Source organism: Ranitomeya variabilis, chromosome 6 (genome assembly GCF_051348905.1).
Source record: "Ranitomeya variabilis isolate aRanVar5 chromosome 6, aRanVar5.hap1, whole genome shotgun sequence".
NCBI classification, from domain to species: domain Eukaryota; kingdom Metazoa; phylum Chordata; class Amphibia; order Anura; family Dendrobatidae; genus Ranitomeya; species Ranitomeya variabilis.
In genome coordinates, this window is record NC_135237.1 from 98,245,615 (window position 1) to 98,267,833 (window position 22,219).

The following is a 22,219-nucleotide window of genomic DNA, read 5'->3' on the forward strand; positions in this document are numbered from 1 at the left end:
GTTTAGGAGAAAAAACGCATCCTGCAAAGTTGTCTGCAGAATGCGTTTTTTTCCCCATAGACTTACATTAGCGATGTACGGCCACACGTCGCATCTGTTGTGCAACGGATGCGTCGTGTTTTGGCGGATCGTCGGCACAAAAAAATGTTACATGTAACTTTTTGTGCGTCGTGTCCGCCATTTCCGACCGCGCATGCGTGGCTGGAACTCCGCCCCCTTCTCCCCGGACATTACAATGGGGCAGCGGATGCGTTGAAAAACTGCATCCGCTGCCCCCGTTGTGCTACTTTAACACACTGTCCGTCGGGCCGACGGTTTGCGACGGCCCGTACCGACGGACTAGTGTGAAAGTAGCCTAAGGCTGTGTGCCCACGAGCCAGAGAAGCAGTGGTTTGGATACCGCTCACCTGCACTGCACCCAAGACGCTGCGTTCTAGGTTACAAGCACAGTGGACTGAATTTATAGAAATCACATGCCCGCAATGCTTCTATTTGACGCTGCGTAAAACATTGCTATTTCCTGATCTTGGGCACTTAGCCTAAAGAAGCTGGGTTGTGCTCATTCTTGTTGGAGGTTTTTGGTGCGGAGCATGTGTTATTTGTCTACAGCATACGTTTAATAAAGTTATTCATCAAAAATGCACTGATATTCATTGGCAAGAAAAAAAAAAAAAAGTAAAAAAATGCATTTCAGAAATCTGTTTGTGCAGGTTAAAAGCAGCTTTTAATTGTATAAAAGTGTGATCATCGCTGTTAGATTAATTTGTCCTGTTAGCTCAGGAGCAAAAAGAAAAGGGGAAGAAAAAAAAAAAAAAAAAAAAAAAAGTGTAGGAAGTGCAGATTGGGGAGGTTTTCAGTCGGACTAAGGAACTAGGCCAGGTATGTGTACCAAAGGCCAAACAATTTTGGAAGTTTCTGTCCCACTTCTGCTCCAGGAAGTTCAACTACCGGTATATCTGTTTTTCACGACTTCCTTGTCAGTGCCCCCCTCAAGGTCACAAGGTGACCCCATTTGATGTACATTGTTTTGCAATGTAATAGCTGCTAGAGGTGCAAAAAAAAGTTAAGAAAATAAAGTTACGAAGCAATGAAAATTGCAACAAGCAGAATTGTATTTTTTTTCCCCTAGACAAAGAAAAAAAAAAAGTTTGTTACTGCTGTAATCACTGTCCTGGAGAATCATTGCCAGGTAAAAACTACTGAGTTTTCCCTTTCGGTTTCCATAATATTGCATGTGGATAGAAAGAAAGTTACAGCTCTTGCAAGAACAGAAGGAAAAAAACTAAAGCACAGAGGGCTCACTCACATGAGCACATAACATGGCGGTGTGCTGTCCAATGCTTTATCAGGTAGCCCTCAGCCCAATGTTATACTATGGGGAAGTGCTGATTTGCCATTATTTTCTCATGCAGATTCGGCATGAGGAGATCTCAGCATGCTGGGGATGCAGCCGAGAATCGGATCACACTCACCCATACAAGTCTATGGGTGCGTGCGAAACATCGGACTGCACTCACCCATCACCCGAGTCTCAGTGTTATAAAATGGCAGACTACAGCCCATTAGCAGAGATTTCCAGCTGACAAGGTGCAGACACAACACCCACACAATGCAGATGAGGACACGGAAGTCTAAACAGTTATTGTTGTGGTAAATGTAGTGGTGGAGGAGACAGCAGAACAACCTACAGAAACCCAGAAAACTTGTCACTTCCTATTCCAATAGAAAAAGGTCAAAGATTCCAGGAAACTTAATTGAATCAGAAATGCTGTATGCAAAGTAGAATGCCATCACTTGTTCAGTTTCCCATGAAACATGGGAATAAGCCATAACCCATGATATAAGCCGACATCAGCACAGGACCCGCTGAAGAGCAGCAAGCGCGAAATGGCCGTCTTCATTCTTTCCTCCACACGTCTCCCCATCTCCATGCTTTTAAGGACATGACATTTTCATTTTTTTCTTCACAAGTACATTGAGTGCCACCTGTCTCCTTCTCGGGACTATGAGGTTTTGTATTTTTCCGGTGATCACCCCATCTTTGCCACATAACCGTGCAGATCCACCGAGCTTACACACCATTATAGCAACAGGTGATTTTGGCGTCGGGCTTTTCTCTGAAACAAGCAGACATATCAGTATCCTGCCCAGGTTCGGACTGGGGCAGAAATTCAGCCCTGGCATTTGAAAATCACACAGACCCATGTTGTCCCCGTCCCCATGAACCAGTTGGGATATTACTAATATTACCCTGGATGGAGGAAACACTGGATTACTTACCGGTAATACTCTTATAGAGCCACGACAGCACCCACTTGAGAGAGGGGATCTGCCCCTTAGGAACAGGAAACCCTATGGAGAGAATAAAAGGGGCAGTCCCCCTCGCTCCCACAGTTGGGTTACAGATAATGAGAGGAACCGCCCACCAGTATTAGTAGGCAATCCAATATCATTGTTTATCTTTAGTTAACATAAGTATAGCCAACTACAAGAACCATTCACCCTTATCAGTGCTCTTAGGCAAAATAACTTATTAGGGAGGGAAGTGAAGGGGTGCTGTCGTGGCTCTATAAAAGTATTACCGGTAAGTAATCCAGTGTTTTCTCTTCGCCACGACAGCACCCACTGGAGACTTACAGAGATAGTCATTTGGGAGGGATCACCGTGTTAAGAACTGATCTACTGAAAGACAAGTCAGATGAGGAAGACAAGTCCAATCTATAGGGAGTATAGAAAGTAGTAGGAGAAGACCAGGTTGCGGCCTTACATATCAGTTCTATTGGAACCTCCGCTCTCAGCCCAGGATGAAGACATTGCCCGGGTAGAGTGTGCCTTTACAGTCTCAGGCGGGTTCTCCCCTTTTGCTGAATAGGCCAGGCAAATTGCGTCCCGAATCCATCGAGAAAGCGTGTTCTTCCTGACACTAGAACCTTTCTTATGGCCCTGGAAGGAAAGAAAAATGAGCCCTGCTCTACCTCCAGGGGTTAGTTCTGTCTAGGTAAGCTATTACGGCCCTTCTTACATCGAATGTATGGTATCTTTCCTCTTCCTGATTTGTGGGGTTACTATAGAAGGAAGATTTCTTGGGATCTGTGGAATTTGGTCCCTACTTTAGGTAAGTAAGAAGGGTCTGTTTTTAAAACAATCCTATCCTGGAATATTGACAGAAAAGCTGTTTTAAGAGAAACATATTTTATGTGGGCCAAGTGTATTGGCTCGAATGGTTCCCCTGTTAGGGCCTCTAGAACTAGATTAAGATCCCATGGTGGTATGTGGGGAATCTGGATTGGTTCTGCCCTTTGGCATGCTGAGATGAACCGTGCTACCCATCTGTCTCCTGCAATATTGTGACTATACAGAGCTCCTAGAGCAGAAACCTGCACTTTTAGTGTACTGACCGATAAGCCTAAGTCACGTCCTTTCTGGAGAAATTCTAAAATAGCAGAAATAAGAATTTCTCTTGATAGAGCTGCTGGGTAGAAAGTTAGAATTTTTTTTCCATATTCTTACATATATGGTTGTTGTAGACCTCTTTCTACTGAGTAGAAGGGTATCAATCACTCTCTGAAAACCCCCTTAGTTTTAAAAGTTGCCTTTCAAACACCAGGCTGTCAACCGTAGGCCCTTCACATGAGGGTGGTTGAAGGGACCCTGCCATCTTGGATTACCTGCGCATTGCCCGGCATCATCTCTCCCCTTCTCTCACCCCGGAGGATTTCACTTCACCTCTGGGGGAGTAAATTGCAGGCTGCACGCTCGCGCGTACTGCCGAGAGTGGCGTCGCGCTCCCAGAGCGTTCTTGCCCGCCGCAGGCCCGCTGATGCGTCCTCCTCTCCCGTGAGCCAGGCGACTCCCCGACCCTGGCCTCACGGTGCCTGCCAGCAGTGGGGGGAAGCTGATCCCAGGACCCCCGACGCTGCTTCCAGCACTGGAGCCCCTGCCGTCCTCTAAGGTAAACCGCGCAGGTGGCGTCCAGGCTAGGTATCCTCTTCTCCATGGGTTCCCTTAGGAACAGGAAACCAACTGGGGGAGCGAGGGGGACCGCCCCTTTTATTCTCTCAATAGGGTTTCCTGTTCCTAAGGGGCGGATCCCCTCTCTCAAGTGGGTGCTGTCGTGGCGAAGAGAAAGCATTAAGCTACTTACGGGTAGCGGCATTTTTCGGAGGCCCATGACAGCACTACGAGAGAGGGGATCCGCCCATTAGGAACAGGAAACCTACAGATACAAAAGGGCGGTACCTCTCCCATGCATCAGTTGTATTTCAGAGCCTGAGAGGACTAGCGCGGTTTAGTGGCATACAATTATGCAATATATACAGTTTATATCAGAAAAAAATATTTTTATTACAATGTAGCTAGATATTACACATGAGACCTACATATCTCCATAAATACATGTGTACAGTCTTGGAAAGTGCAACCCCCACGTGCATAGGGAGGGAACTATGGGCCATGGGCCTCCGAAAAATGCCGCTACCCGTAAGTAGCTTAATGCTTTATTTGGACTCCCATGACAGCACTATGAGAGATTTACAGAGACGTAAACTACCTTAGGGGGGGGGGGGGGGGACTATAGTTTGCAGCACCCTTAACCCGAAGGCGATCAGAAGAGTAACCCAAATCCAACCTATAGTGCTTAAAAAAGGTGGAAGGGGATGACCATGTGGCCGCCTTACATATTTGTTCCACTGATACTCCAGATCTTTCCGCCCAGGATGACGCCATGGCCCGGGTGGAATGTGCCTTCAGATTCTGTGGAGTCGGCCCCCCACCTGCTGTATAAGCTAGACAGAAAACCTCCCTAATCCATTTAGCTAGCAAATATTTGGATACTCTACACCCCTTTCTCGGATTTTGGAAGGAAAGAAGCAGTGCATTATCTTTCTTCCAGATATCAGTGACTGAGATATACTGCAAAAGAGATCTCCTGACATCTAACGTATGGAGCTCATGTTCTTTAGGATTAGAGGGATTAGGAATAAAGGCTGGCAAGACTATTTCCTGTGACCTATGAAATCGTGACGCTACCTTCGGTAGGTATGCTGGATCCGGTTTAAGTACCACTCTGATAATTCTATGTATGGAGGAAGTCTAGAAAGCGCCTGGATATCCCCTATCCTGCGAGCTGAGGTTATGGCAACTAAAAAAGCTGTCTTAAGGGTCAACATTTTTATTGACACATCTTGAAGGGGTTCAAAGGGGGTTTTTGTTAAGGATGACAGAACTAAGTTTAGATCCCACGGAACCGTTCTCTTTATGTATTGGTCTAGATCTATTAACCGCTTTAATAAATCTCGCTATCCAATAGTTATTAGCTATATTGCAGGAAAATAGGGCACCCAGGGCTGAAACCTGCACTCAAGGTACTAGCAGAGAGTTTAAATTCAAACCCCTTCTGCAGAAACTCTAAAATTTGATGTATTGGTACCCCTTCTTGGACATTAAATTTTGAATAGGCTAAGAATTTTCTCCACGTTCTAGAGTAGATTCTTGTAGTATTTGCTTTCTACTCTTTAGGAGTGTTTCTACCAAGTTTGGAGAAAAACCTCTACCTACCAACAGTGACCGTTCAAACTCCAAGCCGTTAAATGGAGCGGTGCCACTTGTGGATGGAAGATCGGTCCTTGAGAAAGTAGGTTCAGAATCTCCGGTAGTACCCAGGGAGGAGATACTGACATCGTCCTGAGGGAGGCAAACCATGTTCTTCTGGGCCAAAAGGGGGCAATCAGGATGACCTTTGCTCGATCTTCCCTGATCTCTCACCACTAGAGGCAATAGGTTCAATGGTGGAAACGAATAGGCCAGTGGGAAATCCCATTTTACTAGGAAGGCATCCACTGCCAGAGGATTCTCCCTGGGATTTAGAGAACAAAAATGTTCTACTTTTTTGTTGCTCCTGGTGGCAAATAGATCCACCACTGGCTGACCCCATCTGTGGACAATGTGGTTGAACACGCTCTGGTTGAGACACCATTCTCCTTGCTTCAGAATATTCCGGCTGAGGAAATCTGCTGTCACATTTTCCTTCCCTCTGATGTGAAGAGCCGTCCAAGATCGAAAATTTGACTCGGCTATCCGGAACAAGCGATCTGTGATCTGCATTAATGTTTCGGAACGTGTTCCCCCTTGGCGGTTTATATAAGCAACTGCGACTCTGTTGTCCGATAAGATTCTGACGTGCTGGTCCTGCAGATACATGAGGAATTTTTTAACAGCTAATTCAACCGCCAATAATTCTCTTTGGTTGGATGAGAATGTTGTGAAGGGTTCCCATTGACCCTGGACCACCATGTCTCCCATATAAGCTCCCCACCCCGAAGAGCTAGCATCCGTGGTTATTATTCGGGTAACATTTATTATCCAGGGTACCCCTGCTGATAAATGTTGTTTATCTAGCCACCATCTAAGGGACTGTAATGTAAATGACCCCAGCGTTAATTTTTCATTTAACATGCCCTTTAGAGCTCTGTCATAGAATAAGACCTCTTTTTGTAGGGATCTAGTATGGAACTGCACCCATTTTACTGCTGGTATGCATGATGTGAGCAGGCCTAGCAGGGACATTGCTTGACGAAGCGTCATGGAAGGTGTGTTATCGCTTTTGACACCTGATTTTGGATCTGTTCTAACTTCTCTATAGGGAGAAGACACTGTTGTGTTTTTGAATCTAACAGTAAACCCAGGAACTTTTGAACATTAAGGGGCTGTAATTTAGACTTTTTGAAATTTATGACCCAACCTAGGTGCTCTAATTTAGTTTTAGTAATTTCCCATTGTGATAGGCAGTGATCTACCGAATTTCCAACAATGAGGAAGTCATCTAAGTAGGGGATTATAAGGATGTTTGATTCTCTTAAATACGCCATGACTTCAGCAATTATTTTCATAAACACCCTAGGGGCAGAAGTTATCCCAAAGGGAAGTGCTCTAAATTGAAAGTGTCGAATCGTTCCACCCATTAACACTGCTACCCTCAGGTACTGCTGGTAATCTACATGAATGGGCACATGATCGTAGGCATCCTTGAAATCCACTACTATCATGAAACAGTTATCAAAAAGCATTTTTATTGCCGAATTAATGGATTCCATTTTAAAGGTGTGCTTCACCAAAAATTTATTGAGGCCTTTAAGATTTATAATAGTCCTATAAGTCTTATCAGGTTTTTGAATTAGGAATAGGAGAGTAAAACCCTTTCCCTTCCTGGAAATGCGGAACGTCTACTAGGACGTTTTTAGCGTACAGTGTCATTACTTCCTCTTCCAACGCAGATTGTTCAGCAGGAGATGAACGCAAGGGGGTTAACTTGAATTTGTCTCATGGAATATGAGTAAATTCAAGTTTAAGTCCTTGAGATACAGTGTTCTTTATCCACACACTGTTTGTGATTGTTGACCATTCTGTAGAGAAATGCAACAATCTCCCCCCCACGGGGACTACTAGTCATTGATCCTGTTTTTTTCTTTCTGCCGAAGAACGACGAAACATGAATCCTGTACCTAGTTTTCGCTTATCATCCCATCTGGACCTATCTCTCACTGGCGAGAAGGTACGCTAACTTCCACGATTAAACTTTTTTGTTGAACGGACGACGATACGAACCGAACAGGTTCGGAAATTTCTTCTTGTCATCACCTGCTTTTTCTAATAGTTCATCTAGAGTGGGTCCGAATAAATATTCACCCTTACAAGGGATAGTACAGAGTTTTGCTTTCGCTTGCAAGTCCCCAGGCCAGCATTTTAACCATAAGGCTCTTCTAGCAGCATTCGAGAGTCCAGCTGCTCTGGCTGCCAATTTTACAGAGTCAATGGAGGCATCTGATAAAAAAGCCGCCCCCTCCTGAATCACCGGTAATGCAGCGTGTATAGAGTCTCTAGAGGCTCCCTGTTTTAGCTGTTCCTCCAACTGGTCCAGCCAGACCATCATTGACCTTGCTGTACAGGTCGACGCCACCGCAGGTCTTAAGGAGCCAGCAGCCATCTCCCAAGTACCTTTTAGAAAGGTGTCCACCTTCCTATCCAGGGGGTCTCTTAGAGTTCCCATATCCTCAAATGGGAGAGAGGATCACTTTGCCACCTTGGCAATTGCTGCGTCCAATTTAGGGACTTTCTCCCAATTGTTGACAGCTGGGTCAGCAAAAGGATATCTACGCGTTTGCGCTGGCGGTAAAGACCCTTTTTTCTCTGTTTTTTTCCACTCTTTATTAATGAGCTCTTGTATTTTCTCATTCAAAGGAAAAACTCTACGCCTCTTCTGCTCTAGACCACTGATCATCATTTGTTCTTTGGATAGCTGAGGCTTGGGTTCTGTTATACCCATAGTACCTCTGACTGCTTTTATTAATTTATCTACCCTCTCAATGGGTAAACAAAAACGAGCAGCGTCTTCTTCCGAAGAGGAGGCTGATGGTTCTGAATCGTCTGAGACTTCGCTCTTGTCTTTATCCTCAGATGAATTGGACGTCCACTGAGCTTTCCGCTTAGAGCCATCCGCTTGTGAAAGGTCTCTAATGGATTGTCTGACCTCCATTTTAACCATCTCCTTCAGACTGGCCGCAATAGAAGAGGATTCTTCCGCTACCTGAGGGGGCAAGTAAGGCAGACTAGTCTGTAGATCTAAATGCCATATCCCCCTCCCCTTTTCCAAGACCTCACCGTCTGTTGGATACAGGGGTCACAATTTTTTAGGGTGTGAGTCAGGCAAGGGAGCTCCGCAGATGGCACATTCCCTATGCTTCGTTTTACTGACATTTTTTCTTCCCTGTAGCAACACCACATGAGGGAAGACTAGTCACTGAGTGAACTCTCACGAAGATCACTTACCAGTGGTTGCCCACACCCAGAGAAATACCGAAGCACGAGGAGGATCTTTTTTGGTCGAGGCTCCAGACCCCTGTCTGGAGGAACTTCTGCGGCCAGATCCATCGCTCCTTTTCACGTGTTCCTCCTCCATAGGCTTCTGTGATGCTTCATCCAGCAGCATAACCTGCTGATCATGATCAGACTCCATTCTGAACGATTTGGAGACCAGAAGCAGGGAACACGGAGGAGGATCTGTATTATAAAGCCCCTCCTTCGGTCAGCACGTTACTGCACAGCGTCTGTTTGGGCCCCCACCTCCCTGCAGCTGCAGGGAATCACCGAGGCCCTGAGGGAGAGCGGCGTGTAATCATCGGTGGGCGCCGCCATCTTGGTGCCCCCGCGCATGCGCAGGAGCACCGCGACCCGGAAGTCGACGCCGGCTCCGCCTTCCAACGTCACCACAGCCCTTCCTGTCAGCGCTGCAAGCAACGTGGGACATGGAGGCCAGCCAGCTGCGCTCCGGTCGGCGCCACCTAGACGCCGCCGCCCAACACAGTCTCACAGCACTCGAGGGAGGGTGCCCGCTATACTTACCGCACGCTGGCTCTGGAGACAGGACACCCCCTGGCGACCGATCCATGCTGCTTCAGTCACCGCCGTGCAGCCCCCCGGGACCACCGGGACTGCTTCAGGTACCCCGCTCCGGCCGAGGTAGGAGACCCCCTCGCTACCTGAGTCGGCCGGCCTGGAATCCTTGTAGAAAGAACTTCTGTAGGATCCAGTCCCCTTAGGAACAGGAAACAACTGATGCATGGGAGAGGTACCGCCCTTTTGTATCTGTGGGTTTCCTGTTCCTAATGGGCGGATCCCCTCTCTTAGTGCTGTCATGGGAGTCCGAATAAGGCTACGTTCACATTTGCGTTGTGCGCCGCAACGCACAACGCAAACAAAAACGCAGCAAAACGCATGCACAACGCTGCGTTTTGCGCCGCATGCGTCCTTTTTTTCATTGATTTTGGACGCAGCAAAAATGCAACTTGCTGCGTCCTCTGCGCCCAGACGCGGGCGCTGCATGTCCATGTGCCCCCATGTTAAATATAGGGGCGCATGACGCATGCGGCGACGCTGCGGCGCCCGACGCTGCGGCGCAGACCGCAAATGTGAACTTAGACTAAAAGGAAGATTTTCTACAAGACCACTATTTCTAACTAGATGGAGGCCGGATGCCATCGCATCGGGAGGATGGTAATGTCGCGATGGGGCAGGCTTTGCAGCATTGAGAATCTCTGCCCCCATGTGCTCAGCCTCTCTCCACTCACAGTCCTGCTTTGTCCCTCCAGAGCCCAGCTCTCCACCCACTGTCGCGCATTCTCTCTCAGCAGCCCCGCTGTCCATCCAGTCCCACTGTGTTCTTTCACATACCCCGTGTCCTTTCACATACCCAGCGTCCACTGGCCATCCTGCTTTCTCCCTCAGCAGCTCAGCTGTCCATCCATCATCACACTCTTTCTGCAACCCCACATTCTCCCTGCACAGCCCTGCTCTCCACTGGCCATCCCGCTCTCCCCCTCCGCAGCAGCGCTCCACTCGCCATCCCGCTGTGCCCCTCCACCACCCGTGTGTCCACTGGCCGTCCTGCCCTCTACCTCAGCAGCTAAGCTCTCCACCCGCGTCCTGCCATCTCCCTTAACAGCCCCGCTTTCTACCTGCCCTCACGCTCTCTTCTACCGCAAACCCGCTCTCCTGCTCTCCCTCTGCAGCCTCGCCGATGACTCACTGGTGGTACTGCGCAAGGGCCTGGTACCACCAGGAGGAGCCATATTGGAATACCCATCACTTGGGTATTCCAATATGGCGGTCAGCGAACTTCTAGTGCGGCGCGGTGGATTGTGGGATTTGAGGACATCCAGACGGAAGTGGATAAAAGACAATTTAAGGCAATTATATAAATACATGTTACCCGTGGCCTCCTGGGGTAAGTGATGGAGTCAACCACTTTGTGCTCCATCACAACTCTTAATATGGGTGTCTTGAGAACACAGATTCTGTTAACAATGTAGCAGACAAATCAGCCCACAACCACACAGGCCCTTCCGTCATTTGCCAGAATTGCCAGTCCGGCTCTGATCCAGCCTAAAGTATCTACAAATTGAACTGCCACAATACTGCTGTATGGGTACATGAAGAGATAGAGGCACAGGACATATGTTTTGGAGTATTCTGTTCTAATGTGTCTTAAGATAGAAAAAGCGTTACACTTTTAAAGCCAAAGTGCTGGATTGAGAGATATATAGATATAGTCTGTATACTGAAAACAAGTCTTAGGCTGGTTTCACATTTGCGTTTTTTTGCCGCTGCGTTTTAGCGCAAAAAAATGCATGCGTTTTTTTTCCTATATTTAACATTAACCCCTTAAGCCCCGAGGGTGGTTTGCACGTTAATGACCGCGCCAATTTTTACAATTCTGACCACTGTCCCTTTATGAGGTTATAACTCTGGAATGCTTCAACGGATCTTGGCGATTCTGACATTGTTTTCTCGTGAGATATTGTACTTCATGTTAGTGGTAAAATTTATTCGATATAACTTGTGTTTATTTGTGAAAAAAATGGAAATTTGGCAAAAATTTTGAAAATTTCACAATTTTCCAATTTTGAATTTTTATGCCCTTAAATCAGAGATATGTCACATAAAATACTTAAGTAACATTTCCCACATGTCTACATCAGCACAATTTTGGAACCAAAATTTTTTTGTTAGGGAGTTATAAGGGTTAAAAGTTGACCAGCAATTTCTCATTTTTACAACACCATTTTTTTTTTTTTAGGGACCACATCTCATTTGAAGTCATTTTGAGGGGTCTATATGATAGAAAATACCCAAGTGTGACACCATTCTAAAAACTGCACCCATCAAGGTGCTCAAAACCACATTCAAGAAGTTTATTAACCCTTCAGGTGTTTCACAGGAATTTTTGGAATGTTTAAATAAAAATGAACATTTAACTTTTTTTCACACAAAATTTACTTCAGCTCCAATTTGTTTTATTTTACCAAGGGTAAGAGAAGAAATTGGACCCCAAAAACTGTTGTGCAATTTGTCCTGAGTACGCTGATACCCCATATGTGGGTGTAAACCATTGTTTGGGTGCATGGCAGCTCGGAAGGGAAGGAGCGCCATTTGACTTTTCAATGCAAAATTGACTGGAATTGAGATGGGACACCATGTCGCGTTTGGAGAGCCCCTGATGTGCCTAAACATTAAAAAACCCCACAAGTGACACCATTTTGGAAAGTAGACCCCCTAAGGAACTTATCTTGATGTGTTTTGAGAGCTTTGAACCCCCAAGTGTTTCACTACAGTTTATAACGCAGAGCCGTGAAACTAAAAATGCTTTTTTTTTTTTTTTTTCAGAAAAATGATTTTTTAGCCCCCAGTTTTATATTTTCACAAGGGTAACAGGATAAATTGGACCCCAAAAGTTGTTGTCCAATTTGTCCTGAGTACGCTGATACCCCATATGTGGGGGGGGAACCACTGTTTGGGCGCATGGCAGAGCTTGGAAGGGAAGGAGCGCCATTTGGAATGCAGACTTAGATGGATTGGTCTGCAGGCGTCATGTTGCATTTGCAGAGCCCCTGATGTACCCAAACAGTATAAACCCCCCATAAGTGACCCCATATTGGAAACTAGACCTCCCAAGGAACTTATCTAGATGTGTTGTGAGAACTTTGAACCCCCAAGTGTTTCACTACAGTTTACAACGCAGTGCTGTGAAAATAAAAAATCCTTTTTTTCCCACAAAAATGATTTTTAGCCCCCCAAATTTTTATTTTCCCCAGGGATAACAAGAGAACTTGGACCCCAAAAGTTGTTGTCCAATTTGTCCTGAGTACGCTGATGCCCCATATGTTGGGGTAAACCCCTGTTTGGGCGCACGGGAGAGCTCGGAAGGGAAGGAGCACTGTTTTACTTTTTCAACGCAGTATTGTCTGGAATTGAGATCGGACGCCATGTCGCTTTTGGAGAGCCCCTGATGTGCCTAAACAGTGGAAACTCCCCAATTCTACCTGAAACTAATCCAAACACACCCCTAGCCCTAATCCCAACTGTAACCCTAACCACACCCCTAACCCTGACACCCCTAATTCTAATCTCAACCCTAATCCCAACGGTAAATGTAATCCAAACCCTAACCCTAACTTTATCCCCAACCCTAACTTTAGCCACAACCCTATCCCTAACTTTAGCCCCACCCTAACTTTAGCTCCAACCCTAGCCCCAACCCTAACCCTAACCCTAGCCCTAATGGGAAAATGGAAATAAATACATTTTTTTAATTTTATTATTTTTCCCTAACTAAGGGGGTGATGAAGGGGGGTTTGATTTACTTTTATAGCGTTTTTTATATCAGATTTTTATGATTGGCAGCTGTCACACACTAAAAGACGCTTTTTATAGCAAAAAAGTTTTTGCGTCTCCATATTTTGAGACCTATAATTTTTCCGTATTTTGGTCCAGACCAGAGTCATGTGAGGTCTTGTTTTTTGTGGGACGAGTTGACGTTTTTATTGGTAACATTTTCGGACATGTGACAGTTTTTGATCACTTTTTATTCCGATTTTTGTGAGGCAGAATGACCAAAAACCAGCTATTCATGAATTTCTTTTGGGGGAGGCGTTTATACCGTTCCACGTTTGGTAAAATTGATAAAGCAGTTTTATTCTTCGGGTCAGTACGATTACAGCGATCTCATTTATATCATTTTTTTATGTTTTGGCGCTTTTATACGATAAAAAATATTTTATAGAAAAAATTATTATTTTGGCATCGCTTTATTCTGAGGACTATAACTTTTTTATTTTTTTGGTTATGATGCTATATGGCGGCTCGTTTTTTGCAGGACAAGATGACGTTTTCAGCGGTACCATGGTTATTTATATCCATCTTTTTGATCGCGTGTTATTTCACTTTTTGTTCGGCGGTATGATAATAAAGCATTGTTTTTTGGCTCGTTTTTTTTCTTACGGTGTTCACTGAAGGGGTTAACTAGTGGGACAGTTTTATAGGTTGGGTCGTTACGGACGCGGCGATACTAAATATGTGTACTTTTGTTTGTTTTTTTTTTTTGTTTAGATAAAGAAATGTATTTATGGGAATAGTATTTTTTCTTTATTTTTTTTTTATTTTTATTTTTTTACACATGTGGAAATTTTTTTTTTAACTTTTTTACTTTGTCCCAGGGGGGGGGGGGGAACATCACAGATCGCCGATCTGATAGTGTGCACAGCACTATCAGATCGGCGCTCTCACTCACATCGCTGCAGGCTGCAGCTTTCATCTGCAGCCTGCTCTGGACCCGGAAGTACTCCCTGCAGGACCCGGATGCAGCCCTGTGGCCTGCAGGGAGGAGACGCTCGGTACAAGGTGAGTACATTCCCTTGTACCGATCGTCTCAGGGAAGCCCGCAGGGAGCCCCCTCCCTGCGCGATGCTTCCCTGTACCTCCGGTACACCGCGATCATGTTTGATCGCGGTGTGCCGGGGGTTAATGTGCCGGGGGCGGTCCGTGACCGCTCCTGGCACATAGTGCCGGATGTCAGCTGCGATAGGCAGCTGACACCCGGCCGCGATCGGCCGCGCTCCCCCCGTGAGCGCGGCCAATCGGCTATGACGTACTATCCCGTCACTGGGAATTAAGTCCCAGGTCACCTTGACGGGATAGTACGTCATATGGGATTAAGGGGTTAAAAACGCATGTTTTTTTATGCGTTTTGCCGCGTTTGACGACACATGCGTCGTTTCTATGCTTGCGGTTTGTTGCAGAAATGCAACATGTAGTAATTTCTAGAGGCTTTTTTGCCGTTTTTAAGCACATGCGTTTGGTTGCGTTTTAAACGCATGCGTTTCAATAGAAAAAAAAACAAGAATACACACTGATAAGCCACCCCCCACCATCAAGGTGATAAAGGGATCCAAACCCTAACCCTAACCCTACCCCTAGGGATCCTAACCGTAACCCTAACCCTAACCCCCACCCTAGCTATTTCTATTTATAGTGGGTTTTCTAGATGATTTTGATGATTGGCAGCTGTCACACACTTCTCAGCATGCGCTACAAAAACGCAAACGCAGGAAAAAACGCGTCAAAACGCTGCGTTTACCACATGAGAAAACGCATACGTCTAAAAAAGTCTTAGTTACTCACCGGTTAACAGTGTTTTTCGGAGTCCATGACAGCACTACGGAGAGAGGGGATCCGCCCTTCAGGAACAGGAAACCTACAGATACATAAGGGCGGCACCTCTCCCACGCATCAGTTGGTTTACAGAGCACAAGAGGACCACCAAGGTTAATAGCATACATAATAAACAATGATACAATAACTAACTATTCACTACCCGTGAATTATATAAATAAAGGAAGAGGTGTACACCCAGAACTTAAGAAGACGGGAGGGTATGTACAGGTGCTGTCATGGACTCCGAAAAACACCGTTAACCGGTGAGTAACTAAGACTTTATCGGTCGTCCATGACAGCACTACGGAGAGAATTACAGAGAGTAACTAACTAATGAGGGACTACAGCTTGCAGCACCCTTACACCAAAGGAAAGGTCAGAAGAGGCACCCAAGTTCAATCTATAGTGGTTATAGAATGTGTTTGGGGGAAAACCAAGTAGCAGCCTTACAAATTTGGTCGATCGACACCTCCAATCTTTCCGCCCACGAAGCCGCCATAGCTCTAGTGGAATGCGCTTTCAGACCTTCAGGCGCCGGCTTGCCCTTTGAGATGTATGCCAGCGAGATAGCCTCCCTGATCCATGTAGCTAAAGTAGATTTTGATGCCCTATGACCCTTCCTACTACCCTGATAGGACACGAATAGGGCGTAATCTATCTTCCAGGGATCAGTTACTGCCAGATATTCCAAGATACATCTTTTTACATCTAAAGTGTGTAGCTTCCTTTCCTTATCGTTAGTAGCATTGGGGAGGAAAGATGGAAGAACTATTTCCTGTGTTCTGTGGAACCTGGACACTACTTTAGGAAGATATGCTGGATCAGGGGAGAGAATCACTCTATCATCCCTAAGCTGCATGTAAGGGGGAACCCTGGATAATGCTTGGATGTCGCCTATCCTACGTGCCGATGTTAGGGCCACCAGGAAGGCTACTTTAAGGGATACATTTTTAATAGAGGCTGATGCAATTGGCTCAAATGGGGCCTCTGTCATGGCTGAGAGGACTAGGTTCAGGTCCCATGGCATGACCCTATTCTTCACCATTGGTCTAGACCGTTTTGTCGCTCTGATGCATCTGCTGACCCAGTGATTCTCAGCAATGTTGCAGCCAAAGAGGGCCCCTAAGGCTGATACCTGCACTTTAAGTGTATTTGGGGATAACCCCATATCTAACCCCTTCTGTAAGAATTCTAAAATCTGGTCTATTGGTATTGAATGACCAGCTATTACCCCCGAGTTTTGAAGGAACTTCCTCCAGATCCTGACATAAATCTTTGTGGTGATTATTTTTCTGCTCTTCAGCAGAGTGTTAATGAGGCCCGGAGAGAACCCCCTATCCTTTAACAGCGCCCGCTCAAAATCCACGCCGTCAGATGAAGGCCAACCGCCCGAGGATGGTAGACTGGGCCCTGGGATAGGAGATCCGGGATGTCTGGCAAGACCCATGGGTCGGATATCGACATAGCCCTCAGGCATGGAAACCACGTCCTTCTGGGCCAGAAGGGGGCAATTATCACTGTGGCTTTGTCCTTCCTGATTTTCCTCACCACCAGAGGAAGTAGAGACAGGGGAGGAAAGGCGTAGGCTAGCCTGAAGTTCCAGTCTATGAGGAGGGCGTCTACTGACAGGATTTTCTCTGGGGTTGAGAGAGCAGATTTGTGCCACTTTCCTGTTTTCTTTTGTGGCAAACAGGTCTACCTCTGGTTGACCCCATCTTTCCACGATGAGGTTGAAGATGGAGTCGTTCAGGGACCGCTCTCCCTGCCTCAATGTGTTGCGGCTTAAGAAATCCGCCGTAGTGTTTTCTGCCCCTCTTATGTGAAGAGCCGTCAATGAGAGAAGATGTTGCTCTGCTAAATGGAATAGACGATCTGCTACGCACATTAGGGATTTGGAACGAGTCCCGCCTTGGTGATTTATGTATGCCACGGCGACCCGATTGTCCGAGAATACCCGCACGTGGTGGCCCTGTAGATAGACAAGGAGTGATTTAACTGCCTGTTCCACAGCCGTTAACTCCTTTAGGTTGGAAGACATTTCTATCTGATCCCGATCCCAAAGCCCCTGGACCAACGTATCCCCCATGTGAGCCCCCCACCCAGAAGGGCTAGCGTCCGAGGTGACTATACGAGTTACATTATATTCCCAGGGGACCCCTGTGGACAGGTTCTCTTGGTCTAGCCACCATCCGAGGGACATAATAGCGTCTTGGGATAGGGTCATCAGGCTCTCCAGACATCCCCCCAACCTTTTTTGTTGTAACAGCACCTTGCCCTGAAGTATCCTCGCATGATACTGGGCCCATCGGACCGCTGGAATACAGGACGAGAGAGAGCCCAACAGAGACATGGCTCTTCTAAGGGACATGGTGGGGTTTTTAGAGGCACTCAGCACCTGAAGGTGCAAGCGATCAATTTTCTCTTGAGGCAAACGGCATTCCTGAACCTGGGAATCCAGGGTCAGGCCTAAAAATCGCTGCACCGTCATGGGCTGTAAGCGTGATTTTTTAACATTTAGCATCCACCCCAGACGCTCCAGAGCAGACATCACTTTATGTAACTGTTCCAGACAGTGATCCGCCGTTTTACCTACGATAAGGAGATCGTCCAGGCAGGGGATTATTAGAATGTTGGACTCATGCAGGTGTGCCATAACTTCCACCATAACTTTGGTAAACACTCGAGGGGCAACCGATATACCAAAGGGGAGGGCCCTATACTGGAAGTGTCTGATTACCCCATCCAACCTTACCGCCACCCTCAGGTATCGTTGGTGACCTGCATAAATAGGGATATGGTAATAGGCGTCCTTCAAATCCAATACTACCATAAAGCAGTTTTTAAACAGCAGCTTTATTGCGGTGTTAATAGTTTCCATCTTAAATGATTGAACGGTCAGGAAATTATTAAGAGCCCTAAGGTTAATAATTGTTCTGAAGGAGCCGTCAGGTTTACTTATTAGGAATAGAGGAGAGTAGAATCCTCTACCCCATTCTCCTTCCGGAACCTCTGACAGGACATTCTTATTGAGCAGGTCGTGAACTTCTGCTTCCAGGGCCGCCTGTTCTGCTGGAGAGGACCTGAGTGGGGTAATTCTGAAGAAGTTCTGAGGGATAGAAGAGAACTCTAGCCGCAGACCCGTAGCTATTAACCCCAAAATCCAATCACTACTGGAGATTTTGGACCAGGCCGGGTAGAAGGCAGATAGTCTACCTCCCACCGGGGCGACTAGTCATTGGGGTGGTTTTTTGACCTCACGGGATGGCTCCTGACGTCCTCCACCTCCAAACATAAATCCAGTACCTTTCTTTTTCTCATCCCATCTGCTCTGGTCTCTGGCTGGTCTCCTCCGAAAGAATCTCTTCCCTGCGAAGGGACGCCTGTAAGAGGTAGTTGGTAGATTGGGAAACTTCTTCTCGTCTCCAGCAGTTCGTCTAGGACTGGACCAAACAGGTATTCCCCTTCGCATGGGATAGAGCACAGACGGGATCTGGATTGAAGGTCACCCGGCCAACATTTCAGCCATAGGGCCCTGCGTGCTGCGTTTGATAGTCCGGCCGCCCTAGCCGCCATTCTTGCCGAATCCGCAGATGCATCCGCGAGAAAGGCAGCAGCATTCTGAATAGTTGGCAGGAATTTCAACATAGAATCTCTGGAAACACCCCCTTCCAACTTAGACCCTAGCTGATCCAGCCAGACCATCATCGATCTGGCTGCACATGTTGCAGCTACAGCAGGTCTCAGGGCACCCGCCGACATCTCCCATGTCCCTTTAAGGAATGAGTCAGTCTTCTTACCGAGAGGATCCTTTAGGGAAGCCATGTCGTCGAAGGGGATAGATGATTTTTTAGACGCCTTAGACACCGCTGCGTCCAATTTCGGCGCTTTATCCCATGTGTTCACAATGGGGTCCTCAAAGGGATATCTACGCTTAAAGGCAGGTGGAAAAGAGCCTTTCTTCTCTGTTTTTTTCCATTCCCTTTTGATGAGGTTCTGGACCTGGTCATTGAGCGGAAAAGACCTACGTTTTTTAGGGTCTAGACCGCCAAACATTGGGTCCTGTGCTGAGAGTTCTGGCCTTTCATCAGCCACCCCCATGGTGGATCTAACTGATTTAATTAGTTTGTCCATTTGGTCCAATGGGAAACAGAACCGGTTAGACTCCTCTTCCGAAGAGGACGCTGAGGAGACAGAGGCATCTGACTCATTCTCCCTACTAGGGCCAGCGGACGAATCCGAGTCTGAGGCGCTAGGTTCCCTTCTTTTGGAAGGCTCCCGAGACAGGGATTTCAGGGAATCTTTCACCTCCTTCCTGATAATCTCCCTAAGGCTTGATGTGAAATCAGGAGACTCTTCCGCCACCTATGGGAGCGGAGAAAAAGGCTATGTAATTTATCTGGCGCTACCGCTATCAGTGTTCCCATCAATTTATTTCCTACCGTCTGCCGTACACACGACTGACAAAGTCTCTTAGGGTAGGCGTCTGGCAAAGGGCAAGCGCATAGCGCGCACTCCTTGTTTTTTGATTTACCAGCGCTTTTTTTCCCCTACGGAAATAAACATAGGAAAAGACTGCATCAGGGTACATTCACGAAGATCTCTTACCCAGGCAGTAGCGGTAGGTACCGGATTACTGGGGGGTCAGTCCAGATCCTTCTGCTTAGATCTGCGACTGGTCTGGTTACTGCGTCCGCGGGTCTTCAGCTGGGGGTTCGCATGGGACTTCTCCGAGGATCCATCCTGCTCCTGCTCCAGCAGACCGACGGCAGCTTCCGGCTCATCCATAGCTGCAGATGGGCTCACAAGCAGTGCTGCAGCATTCTGTTTGGCTATAAATAGCCCTCCCCCGGATCCGGAATCAGTGCAGGTGTGTGGCCAAATCCACCCCCCCGACTTGCAGGTGACTGCTCCACCCCCCCCTGCACCCAAACGCCCCCCCCCCCCCGCCCCATGCAGGACAGCGGCGTTTTTAGAAAAAAACCGGCCGGCGTTTGACTTCCGGTTTTGGCCCCGCCCCCTGCGCGTCACTTCCGGTTTCGGGCAGAACGCTCAGAAACGTGCCCAGAAGCTGGGGAACGGTGCCGCCGGACCATCCAGCCGCCCCCCCGCTACGCCACCGCCGCTACCACGGCCGCAGCCCAGCGGTGACCGCGGCAGAGGCCGGCGTCCGACCCCCAGCTCCGGTCCCGAATCAAAAGGAGCACACAGGACGCCGCGCTGCACCGCACCGACGGGGATCAGAGTGGGGAAGACCGAGGCCCAGGGGGGAGAGCGGACCCCGGGGGGGGGGGGACATACTCACCTGCTGACCACTGGGGATGGACCTCCTCCGGACGTCGCTCCACACTGCACCGCTCACTGTCGTGGAGCCCTACCCGGACCCACCGTGACGCTTCCAGGGACCCGCACTGCCCGAGGTAGGAGACCCCCTCGCTACCTGGGTCGGACAGCCGGCCTGGGTATTGATAGGAGAAACGAAGTCGTATCTGCAGGGAATCCTGTCCTCCAGGAACAGGAAACCAACTGATGCGTGGGAGAGGTGCCGCCCTTATGTATCTGTAGGTTTCCTGTTCCTGAAGGGCGGATCCCCTCTCTCCGTAGTGCTGTCATGGACGACCGATAAAAGAGCTTTTCTTCTCTGTTTTTTTCCATTCCCTTTTGATGAGGTTCTGGACCTGGTCATTGAGCGGAAAAGACCTACGTTTTTTAGGGTCTAGACCGCCAAACATTGGGTCCTGTGCTGAGAGTTCTGGCCTTTCATCAGCCACCCCCATGGTGGATCTAACTGATTTAATTAGTTTGTCCATTTGGTCCAATGGGAAACAGAACCGGTTAGACTCCTCTTCCGAAGAGGACGCTGAGGAGACAGAGGCATCTGACTCATTCTCCCTACTAGGGCCAGCGGACGAATCCGAGTCTGAGGCGCTAGGTTCCCTTCTTTTGGAAGGCTCCCGAGACAGGGATTTCAGGGAATCTTTCACCTCCTTCCTGATAATCTCCCTAAGGTTTGATGTGAAATCAGGAGATTCTTCCGCCACCTATGGGAGCGGAGAAAAAAGGCTATGTAATTTATCTGGTGCTACCGCTATCAGAGTTCCCATCAATTTATTTCCTACCGTCTGCCGTACACACAACTGACAAAGTCTCTTAGGGTAGGCGTCTGGCAAAGGGCAAGCGCATAGCGCGCTCTCCTTGTTTTTTGTTTTACCAGCGCTTTTTTTCCCCTACGGAAATAAACATAGGAAAAGACTGCATCAGGGTACATTCACGAAGATCTCTTACCCAGGCAGTAGCGGTAGGTACCGGTTTACTGGGGGGGTCGGTCCAGATCCTTCTGTTTATATCTGCGACCGGGCTGGTTACTGCGTCCGCGGGCCTTCGGCTGGGGGTTCGCATGGGACTTCTCTGAGGATCTGTCCTGCTCCTGCTCCAGCAGACCGACGGCAGCTTCTGGCTCATCCATAGCTGCAGATGGGCTCACAAGCAGCCCTGCAGCGCTATGCTCGGCTATATATAGCCCACCCCCGAATCCGGAACATGTGCAGGTGTGTGGCCAGAATCTTTCCCTCCACCTGCAAATCCGTGCCCCCCAACCCCCCCCCCCCCCCCGCCGCATGCAGGATAGCGGTGTTTTTTGTAAAAAACCAGCCAGCGTCCAACTTCCGGTTTTGCCCCCCCCCCCTGCGCGTCACTTCCGGTATCGGCCTGAGGGCTCAGGAACGCACCCGGAAGCCGGGGACGGCGCCGCCGGACCCCCTAGCCGCCCGCCGCTACACCACCGCCGCCCGTGGCCGCAGCACAGCAGTGAAAGCGGCAGAAGCCAGCACCCGACCCCCGGCCTGCCGACCAAAAAGGAGCGCACAGGGCACCGCCCCACACCGCACCGACGGGGACTAGAGGCGGGGAAGACAGAGGCCCAGGAGGGTGAGCGGTGAGCAGTGTGGACCTCCTCCGGACGTCACTCCACACTGCACCGCTCACTGTCGTGGAGCCCTACCCGGACCCACCGTGGCGCTTCCAGGGACCCGCACTGCCCGAGGTAGGAGACCCCCTCGCTACCTGGGTCGGACAGCCGGCCTGGGTATTGATAGGAGAAACGAAGTCGTATCTGCAGGGAATCCTGTCCTCCAGGAACAGGAAACCAACTGATGCGTGGGAGAGGTGCCGCCCTTATGTA

The 22,219-nt window shown here is 48.2% G+C and overlaps 1 protein-coding gene across 6 annotated transcripts in view; it reads right to left on the reverse strand.

Annotated features, from left to right (window-relative positions):
- Positions 1-22,219, reverse strand: part of LOC143781908 (putative serine carboxypeptidase CPVL) — a 130,661-nt gene that overhangs the window by 104,928 nt on the left and 3,514 nt on the right. The window lies entirely within an intron of this gene.